Source organism: Varanus komodoensis, unplaced genomic scaffold, assembly GCF_004798865.1.
Source record: "Varanus komodoensis strain SLA01 unplaced genomic scaffold, ASM479886v1 scaffold1, whole genome shotgun sequence".
Lineage (NCBI taxonomy): Eukaryota > Metazoa > Chordata > Lepidosauria > Squamata > Varanidae > Varanus > Varanus komodoensis.
Genome location: NW_025335268.1, coordinates 121024397 through 121035306, shown reverse-complemented (window position 1 = coordinate 121035306; position 10910 = coordinate 121024397). Strand labels below are relative to the sequence as shown.

At 44.1% G+C, this 10910-nt stretch overlaps 1 protein-coding gene across 2 annotated transcripts in view; it reads left to right on the top strand.

The window, feature by feature from the left end:
* The first annotated feature begins 1779 nt into the window (after positions 1 to 1779).
* Positions 1780 to 10910, top strand: part of CSF1 (colony stimulating factor 1) — a 28218-nt gene continuing 19087 nt past the window's right edge. For both annotated transcript variants that reach the window (XM_044443295.1, XM_044443286.1), the window contains exons 1-2: positions 1780 to 1795; positions 7796 to 8008. The gene's annotated coding sequence lies outside the window, so the exon portion shown is untranslated. The remainder of the gene's footprint in view (positions 1796 to 7795; positions 8009 to 10910) is intronic.

Sequence of the window (10910 nt, the reverse complement as noted above, 5' to 3'; positions counted from 1 at the left end):
TTAAGTGGTACACATGTGTAATAAAGCAGTAATACAAGAAACAACCCTTCTTTCCCCAGCGCTGGCCATTTGTCTGCGGCTTCCCTGTCAGCTGCGAAGCTCTGTGCATGGCTTTGGGCCAGTCACTGACTCGCCACCTCATCTGTATCACAGGGTTGTTGCAAGGATATGACAGAGAGATTACAGACTCTGCTGTAAGAAATAAATATATAAAGGTAGCCATGCAAAAATTCCCTCATGTTGCCATGGCCCCAGACAGTTTTTCTGGTGCAGAGCACTGCTGCCTTGCTCTCCACCAGACCATCGGGTTCCTCTGCTCTCCACAGGCAACAAATATCACCACACCCACATGGCGTGCAACACTCTGACCCACACACGGAATCAATTAGGCAGGCAGGCCAAGAAAGGGCAGGCTGCTGCTGGCTTCTCTGCCAAGTGGAGCTCTCTTCCCTCACCCCAGCAGCTCGTCTTGGGGGGCTTTCTCGTCTCCACTGGACTGCAGACTTCCCAGCCCTGAGTGAGAATTGGTACACTAGAGAAGGAATGTATTTTCGTGAGATCCACACTTGCCCCACAATTGCTGGCTCTAGTAACAGCTGCTTCCCAGAAAGACTGTCTGGTCTCTCCAGCGGTGAAATATGATGTTTACAAGTGTTTCTTGAAAAGAAGATATATTAATGTCCTTTTAAAAAATAATAGTTGGTACACATTTATCTATTTACAAAGGTTCACCTCAAATCAGCAAGGGGGATTTGTGTGTGTGTGTGAATGAGAAAGAGAGACAGACAGGAAGAGGGGGAGGGGCTGAACTGATGCTAAAGTCACAAAATGTGCAGAGCCAGCTTTTTCAGGTAATATGGAGATGATAATATGGAGGTGTTGGCAAACATGGTCTCTCCAAGTGATGTGCCAGTTTCAGGTTTCAGCACTTCAGGGATCCCTCAGAATGCAAAGTAGCAGAGAACTGTAGATCCTTGATTTGTTAAGCTAGGTCTGATTTAGCTCTGACTGTGCAGAATGTCAAGTCAGCTTTCCAACTCCCCTTGCCATGATGCTTTACATAATATCTTGCTTGATAAGGAGACTTGGAGATATTGAATACATGTAAATTTGAACTAGAAATGGGATTATACTAAAATAGATTTTGGATTTTTATCATATGATCAACTTGGCTGCCTCTTTCTATATATTTGCTAAAGCAATCAGTAAACCTTTAGTTATAACTTTCTCCCAGACCCTGAATTTATGAAGATTCCTAGTGACAGATGTTCTCAAATTTCCTACCAGCAATCCTGAATCACATATTTGAGAATCTATCACCTGTGTTTATTTTAGGGAGACAGTTACCTTCGAGATCCGGATGTGTAACAGCACTTAGTGCCACAGACAAAACATCACCAGCAGAGCATGCAATGCCTTTTATATGGTTGAATGCAAACACTTAGGATATAATATCCAGTAGCTAAGGAAGACGACAATTCTAAGCACAATTTTCAGGAACTGCAAATCTGCAGACTTAATCCAAAAAATTGAAACAACTAATTGCAAAGGACTCTTGAGTTCAGGAAATCAAAACCTATCTGATTCATCAACAGAAATGCCATTTGAACCAAGAACACTAAAAACAACTTCTGGATATCTAGTCTTGGCACCTTTGCAACTCATGATCTTGACCTAGAGCCCACCTGACACCACTCATCCACAGCGAATGCTGCACCTTGGATCATTCTATTCTATTAATTGCCACCGTGGCTACAGGATCCTTTGATTCCTATCAAAGGAGGAGGAGGAGGAAGTTGAAAACTTTAATATTTCTATCAAGTTAGTAACTCTAATATAGAGAGCCAGATAGATAATCAGCACCATCCTTCTGAGATCCAAACCAAACTACTCTGAGGTGCTGTTTGAAGCTTCCCCTCCCTCCCAACTGTGTGTATACACTCGTGTGCATGATGACACAACTAATTTCCATTCAGAGATCTATATGCAATTCTTTAAAACAAAAGGCAGTATGCACTTCATACACAAAGCCATTGTCCCACTCTCAGGTGCGCACACAGATGTGTGGTTTCTTTCTGCTAAAAAATGAACTAGTCTCTCCTGGATCATTGCCAGTACCCACCAACAGCCCATTATTTAGCCAGTTTTGTAAGATGAACAAGACTCATATAATCCTTCCTTGTATTATTAAAGCAGAATTCCAGAAAGAAAAACTTGCATTATTGAACTAAGGTATGTTCATTAACATTTGTATTCTATACCACTTGAAATTCCAGATGAGCCATAAATCCTGCACACACACACTTTTGCAGGACCATTTGTTCCCCATGAAAGGACCAATGATTCAGTGATTTCTGAGGAGGCAGGCACACCATCTCAGATACTGTGTGTATATAGCAATCATGATTACTGGTAGTAGCCACTGAAAGTCTTGGTCAAACCCTTCACTCCAATCCCTTCATATCACTGTCTGAAAGATCAGCTCTCCTAAACACCAGCTTGAACTCTGACATCATCATCTGAGGCACTTTTGCAAGTGCTCCACCTGGTGGTCAATGGCCCCATGACAAACGATTTTTTTAGGCGTGGGCCTCCAGCTGTGGGATTCCCTCCCTGACATGCTCCTGACGGTACCAGGCAAAGCCTGCTTTATTTTTCCATGATTTTGAAACAATGTTCTGTTTTCAATATTGTATATCCATATGGCCTTTTATCCCTTTGCTCACTCTCACACTCTCAAATTGATCCAGTTCTTCATTTTTTTTAAAAAAAAATTCTTCTGTTTGAACTGTTTATTTTGCACGCTAGTGCATAACATTGCTGTGCTTTAATTTGTTACTTTTACTGCAGTGTGATAATTTGTATATAATGTCAGTCAAATAAATAATGCCATACTCACATCCATGAAACAAGAGACTAACGGGCATTTTTTTAAGAGAAGAGTGTCAGCCCCAACACACTGCTCAGGAACAGTAGAACTATTCTTATGTTGAAGGCTCTGCAGGTGATGTTCAAAACCTGCATCCAATATCTGTCTGCATCTGACATGGGACCACAAGCTGTGAAGAAACAAGTAGCAGGAAGGGCAGCAATAGTGCCAGCTGAAACCAGTCTCAGTTCTAATTGAAAACATGTAACAATGTCAACTCATCCAAATCAATGCTCTGACATGCTGAAACCGTGCAAATGCAAGCAAGGAATAGGCTTAGCTTCATAGTACGGACGGACCAATTACAGGTTTTCACAGCTTTACCATTGCAGAGAGACAGACAGACAGGCATTTCATACTACATTCTGTCACTGTCTCTTGCTTGGCATGTACCATTGGCAGAGAATCTTGAGGTCCATCCATATGCTCCAGAAAGTACTTAAAGCTCAGTTTGAACCACAGGCCTTGTGCAGCCTACGGACCATGTGGCATCTGACATCACAGCTGTCCTTTACATTAAAATTAGTCAGTGTTTTCAAAATGAAATCATTAGTTCATATTTTCCCTTCTTTGTAAATTCGGTCATCTCTTTCTTTTCTCTCCCTGCACCCTCTTTCCCTGTCATTACATCAACTCAGCTGATGCTGAGTGAGACATAAAGGTTGGTGACAATGAAACCCATCTCCTTCCTTGTAACCACCCAAACACCCTTGCAGCTGTTGCTCTCACCATGGTACTTCCCATAATGGAAATGAAGACTACTACGTTAAGCAGTCCTTTCTATTTCTCAAGATATTCAACCACATGTTGTGTATTCAGTCGTAATAAAAAACCTTTTGGTGCATTTGGGTTTTTCTTCTTTGCAGAAGATTCTTGAAATGGGGAAAACAACAAGTAGGATCTGTATTTTATTACGTATAAATAATACAATGTGTATTCAGTCAAAGAAACAAAATGAAATTAGAAGTTTCCTGTACTGTCATTGAAATAATCCGTCTGCAAAGAGGATACGCTCATCTCCTAATCTGATGGAGGCCCAATGCACACATCTTTACCACTGTCTGCCCCTGCAGAGTACACCTGCCCATACCATTGGCAAGCCTTTCCGAGTTAAGAAACATGGGAAGAATGAGATGTTTTTCTGGATGCTACATGAAACAGTCACTTTCATTTGTATTTGGATGAAACTATTATCATAAACAAAGCAGCAGCAAGCTTCTTGTGACCTATTCCTCACAAGCTGCAATCATCTTACTCAGTACTGGCATACGGGCTGGTAGCCAGCATTAATATCACGAGCTGCACAGCCAAGCATACCCAGCAAATGAGAGCCACGGTTGATGTTCAGTTTGTTCTACTAGTTTGCTGCAGAATCAAAATCACGCACCTCGGTTCCTCATACTCCTGGAGCATAAAAAGTTTCACAATTCCTTTAATACTGCTGCAGCTGTTTAAAACCCAAGAGCTGTGATACATACATGCCGTGATGTGAATTCACCCTTTTCCCTTCCCCGCATTCTTTCAGTTCATGAATACCAGGGCCAACGATACCGTAATTCTTGGTATTATCAAAGCCATGCGTATTACTACTTCTCATGTTTGCCACTGCTGGAAGTCCTATGCCAGACTGACACAGTCCATAGCATGATTGAAGAATGAGTGTGTCATTTGCATGCATGACTGCTATACATGGGTGAAGTTGCTATGGAAGGAAAATGTTTGGGTTTATGAGTTTGCACCCATGTGCAGATTTTGCAATACAAAGCTAAAGGGAAACAATGAGGCAGTTCACAAAAAAACTACTCTTACAGGCCCACAAAAATATGACCTCAGTCTACTAGAGAAAATAAAGTGCATGTGCAAGCAAAACTGCATTAATTGTTGTTGTTGTACAACAATAAAACCTTTATTACTCTAAAAACTGAATGTGTCAAAGTGAGCTCGTACATTTCCCTAAAATATGGAAGAGCCAACATAAAATTCCAGTTTAACAATTAATTTAGAATCTAACTATAACAGTAATAACGTTACAGTGCAGTCCTGCAAGTTCTTCACTGAAGAACAACTCCCACTGAGTGGATTTTACTCCCACATAAATGGGAGCCCTAGGGATTTATATCAATGTAACATAATTTGAGTAATGTAGCATTCACCATATTCTGCTAAAATTACCCTTTTTTTCCTTCCTGAGTTGAACTTAGGAAAAATCAGTTCTGCCAGTTTGCTGAAGAAACAAACCAACTCACCTACCTCAAACCTCTGGAACACAACAAGTTACACAATCATTTAAAATTTGATTTTACTGCCTTTTCAATTAAAAAAATAAAAATAGATATTTACATTAAGAATACACATCATGTATTATTTTCATTGGAACATGAAAATAAAAAATAACCAATTAGGGCATTTAAAGTTTCAATTTTATTCATCTGCAATAAATTAAAAGAAATAAATGGAAAGCTATTATTTCTAAGAGAGGTGTCAGAGTTTACAGATATAACAAAATGCCACAATGGCAATATTCATAGAAGCACCCACTTATGGGTCTGGCTACACTCAGTCAAATTACTCAGTTGCCTGCACGTTCCAAATAGTTCTAAAAATATCCAGCACTGTCTTCTGCTTTCTTGTGATTTTAAAGAGACAGTGCCACTAATCGCCTTGAATTAGAATACAATTTAGAAAGTTACCCAGAAGAAAACCAGCTGTTGAGTAAAGGTGATCACCACACCTGGGGGGCAATATGTCTTGGCAGGAGTGGAGGCAGGAGGGGACTTTCAGCACCCCTGCTGAGAAGGCTCAGACAGACCTCTCCTCTCTCCCTTGGCAACTGCTGCGCTTTCTCTTATATCTGTGACTGTGACTCTGGCTCTTTTTCGGCCCAAGGACTAGATTCCATTTTGAAGAAACTTACAGTGGTGGGCTGGCTAAAGGCAAAAGGGACAGGGCTAAAATGTTCTCCCAAAAGTTCTTCCTGCCAGTTGCAATGCCTTAGGGGAAGCATTTCAACCTTTTAGAATTGGAGGAGAACTACAGGAAAGCCAGGAAATTGACAATGTCTCCACAGGCATCCACAGATCCAATGGACAATGGAGAAGATGGATGTGACCCTCCCAGGAACCTCAGAGAGCTAGGTTTTGTCCCCAGGATTGAGCTTCTGTCTCGCTGCCATATATGTTTCTGTGGCTCTTCCAACCCTCTCCTTCAGAGTCTTCCTTCCTTTCTGTTCCTTCACTCACACAACAGTGATTTGTGCAAGTCACAACTGTCTTTGGCATAATCAAGTATTTTCCCTTAAGAGTGGCTGCTGTGTCTATCTTTCAGAAAATATTTAATGTGGGGAAAAGGCAGCCACCACCCTGCTCAGTTCTGACAAGACAATAACACACACTCAGATCTTTGATATGGCTTGAGTGTGGATTGAAACATGGGTCATCCTGTTGTCTGAACCCAGCCATGAAACAAACTACAGCTTGTTAACCATGAGCCACCTATGATTTCTTGTTGGCTTATGAATTGGATGTTGTTCACTGTGGTTTGTTATTTTGGCTGGGTTTAGACAACAGGATAAGCCCGCATTTCAACAATGAGCTACAGTTTAATGACAACCCACACTCAACCCTTGCTGTGGGCTACTGTATTGTCTGAATGGAGCCATTGACCCAGTTTGCAACCCATGTCCGATTCTACAATTGCGGGTGGTTTGACTATAACAATCCAAACCTGCTGTGTTTGGATCATGACAAGGCATGGCAACCATCCACCATCGCTTGACAATTCACACTGGCTGCCAGCACATGCTGCAACCCACTGTATCTTAAAGAAGCCATGGTGGGCTGAAATGATTGTGTGAACCAGCCCACTGAGCTTGCACAAGTTTAGCAAGTGCACATCCTGGTCCATTCTGTGCCTTTCACTTGTTCATATTTCATCCACTGAGAGGGCCTGGTGTGAGGCCATGTGCACTCTGCCCCTAGCTTAGGTGGAAGGAGGGGGCAGGGGGTAACAAGGTGCTTGGACAGTGCAGCGGACACAGCAGCGAACTGATAGTGGAGAAATTCGAGAAGGTGATGGGGGAATTCCACATTCCTGCATTTTTATCTACTTGGTGGGTTTATATAGGAGTTTTCAAAGATTGCAAAAGCAGTGCATTATATTTTACCCATGCAAACTCCCTGTGCAATAGGCCACTATGAGTCTTACTTTTGCTGTTCAGTAATTGACAGCACAATCCTATGCCTAGATTAACAGAAATAAGTCCCACTCTATTCTATGGGACTTACTACCACGTAAGCATGTATAAGACTGCAGTCCCAGCACAAGAAAGCACACCTTGCTCATACCAATACAAGCAAAGATTTGACTCTACGGGGATTCTGCCTACACCTTTCTGGGTTCCAACGCATTCTACACAATCCTTGGTTGGATCAAGTCCCATTGAATTAAATGGAACACGTTTCAACGGGGACACGCCTGTGCTCGCAGTACTGGTCTCCAAGGGCCAAATCCTGCTCTGGCCCATACAGACAGGCTTTGCAAATGGCTCTCGCTGCTGCGCTGCTGCGTTTGCTTTCTAACCCCAGCTTCGGGATTGCCCGGGAGTTTCACTGGGAGGAGCAAGAACTTTGCCAGGTGAACACGCGCCCGTTGATGAAGCCCGTCATATAAGGAGGAACGGAAGATAGCCGAGAAAAGCCTTCGTTAATTTTCAGATTTCCGCCACAAAGTTGGGCAGGCAACACAAAAGCGGGGGGAGCCCGAGAGATCGCGCAAGACACAAACTGGCGTCGGTCCAAGCCCGTTTCCCGTAAACCACATGCTCGCGGCAGACTTATAAGGCCGCCAGACGAGGCAGCCAGCAGTGAGTGAGGCGGCAGCGGCGGACGAAGTAGCTTGTCTGTGTTGGACTTTGCGCAAAGTGATAGTCCCTGCTCTCTTCGCCGGCCGCTTGCGAGCAGGATCAAGTGTGCAGAAGAAAGGCGAGTCCGTCCGCTGCCCCTCCTCCTCCTCCTCCTCCACTTCGCAAACCTGGACTTAGAGCCTACGGATTTGGCTGTCCTCGGAGTAGTACCAGCAAAGGTAAGAGCCTCTTGCGGTACTGCTTACCCGCAGAGCTTGGACCGAGTCCCTTCCCTACTGTCAGCGCCCCTCGGTTCTCGGAGCCGCTTAGTTAAGCCGATGTGGTATTTTGTACCTTTGCTTAGCGAGGGTTGAAGCTGTCTTCTCGACTCGGTCTGTTGATCAAGATGTAAGAATCCGATTGCTTTGGCGATCGGCGCTTTCTCGGAAGGAAGATATGCTTGGAAGTGCAGCCATGGAACCTTCCCTCCCCACCCCACCCCTTGTGACAACTCGGCGCTTTCACAATGTCTGTGGTAGGAGTTACTTCTAAGTAAGTGTGCACAGGACTGCCCCTGTGCGTGTGCAAGAGGGACCCAAGTGCTTTGCCTTAACAAGCCCTGCACGAGATGCCGCACCGCGCTGGCACGCGCCCGCGGGCCACCTTTGCTCCCAGGCGCCCTTTGCCTTTCTGCTTCGAGGCGAGCACCCCGCCTTCTCCTTTGCCTGCCGTCGGCATCAGGCTCTGCGCATCCTCTTCTCTCTCTCCCCCCCCCCCCTTTTCACGCCCTCTTCTGTCACTTTCCAGACGTAGCAAGCTAGGTTGAAATGTGAGACCCTGCATGTGAACTCAGAAGTAAGGCCCACCGAGTTCAGTGCAGTTCACTCCCAAGTGAATGTGCATGGAAATGTAGCCCTGAGTAATCCACCGCTCTTGGTTTACTTTACCAAACTTTATATTAATGTTATCAAGGGTGCAGCCAATCGCAGACGTATAGCATCAGCAGTGTAAATACTAGCTCTTGTGGAGCCGCGCACATGATTTCAGAGAAGAGAGAACTATGGCCGCCTGTTGGATTGCTGGTAGCCTGGGGCATGCAAGCTTGGAGGCTACCCAGAACCCTCCCTTTTTTAACATCCCAGTGGAAAAACTTTCAGGGCGACATGGAGCTGTTCCACTGAGACCAGGGCCTGAAGGCTCTCTGCTTTATTTTGGTGAACTTGCTATGCTCCTGTCTAGAGAAGACTTCTTAATTTGAACCCCAAACTAAGAATGCATTTAAGCATCTATGGAGTTCATTCACTTGCTCCTAATTAACTGCACAGTATCCCTCTGTAGCAGGAATTCCTGTTCAGAGGGCTGGACTCACAAGAGGGCCCTGGCAGGCTTTTTCCTGTGTTGTGAATTAGATCTCTATCTCTGTTACAAATCTTTAAAATGCAAATATCCCTTCTTTGTAAGCTATTACACAGAACAAGATAAGGGTTGAGCACTCTTTAATATTGAAATGGTATAGAAATTACCATTATTTAAACTGTACACACTTTCTTACATAGAAGATCAGCCCAAATACTTTGAGCAATAAACTAAGTCTTTCTTTTTTGCCTTTTCTCCTTCACTGGCTCTTTGCATGCCCAATGAATATGGGATGGGCATATAAGGTGCTTTTAGGGGGATTCCCAGCTTTGCCAGGCACTGCCCTTTGCTACTGTTTGCTATGGCAGCCATATGAGTTTGGGGGAAAGCTGAGAATTTCAGAATGCCATTGCCAAAGAAAAGGACTGTAAACATGCAAAGGCATGATTACTGTATGCTTGAGCAGAAGAGTAAATAGGCAGGCTAACCAAAGGAAGAGGGCAAGAGGAGAATAGAGTAAGAACTGGAAGGCACAGTTGCACTCTAGGGTGGCTTGAGGTTTTACAGCTGTTTCTAGAACACAAAAATGATGCAAAAAGTGAGGTATCAACAGTTCCAAAATCTGCAAAGCATAATACCTTTATTAGCCCAATGCAAAAGATCACCAAGAAAAAAAAGGAGAAGAAAAGAAGAAGAAAACCTCTGCAAGCTGTTAGGATCTTCAGATAAGTTCATCCAGCAAAATGGTTTAAAAAGTAGACCAGTCACTAGGGTGGCAGAAGCAAGGCTGTGCAGGGGCCCGACTCCATGCAGTCCAGATGTCTGCATGACCAGACTCTTAGGATGAGGTGGGGAGGAGGTCTTGGCACTGAAATCATCACACCTCCTGGCAGAACCCAATTTGAATGCTTGCAATTCTTCCTTTTTCATGTTGTTATAATACTCTGGCCATGTAGACATCCTAGCCAGCCTCCTGCCCACCCCTTTGTTTCCCTGACCCCACCCACCAACCTGTGGGGCGGGGGGGGGTGGCTTTGGAATGGCTTAATGCTGAACAGCTCCAGAGGTTTTTGAAAGCTTGCACATTTTTGCATTTCTTGTGATGTTTGAGTTAAGCTAATAAAGGTATCCTGCTACGTGGTTTTTTAAAAAGGATGGTGTACAGACTGCTGAAGGCACTTACAGATCTTCTGTCAATATATTTTACTGACCAAACAGTAAGCAGAACACCTTCTGCTATGAAGAGTTTTTCCTGTACTGCATTTAGAAGGATTTATGGATAATGCATATTCCTCACTATGGTACAGCAATAAGAATTTGAGAACATGAATTTTCGGTCCATCCTGGCATCATTTAGTCTCAGGCAAACCTCTCAGGGCAGGAAGCCCTGAAACTGCACTGGCTGTCCCCAGTCATCACCCACCTCCTGGAATGGCAGGATTGCTCCGAGGAGGGAAACTTCAACATTCAGGCTAGTTCATGTAGGAGAAGGCAGTCAGTGCTTTGTCTGGGAGGTATCCCAAGTACTTGTTTTGCAAGGGTTCTTCTGCAAATGAACGCTGAATGCCTGGTTCCTATTGTAGTGGCAAAATCTAGATTGTCCAACTAATTTTCTCATCCCCAGCAATGGCCAATGCTGACTGCCTTGGGGGAATGATGCAAGGGAGCGCATGTTCTGCCTGCAGAACTACCTCGAGGAACATTGTTGACCCCTTGACCTCAGGGGCCTCTTCTGGTATTTCCCAATTGACAGCCTGATAGTTCTGCCCACTTGCCTAAAACCAT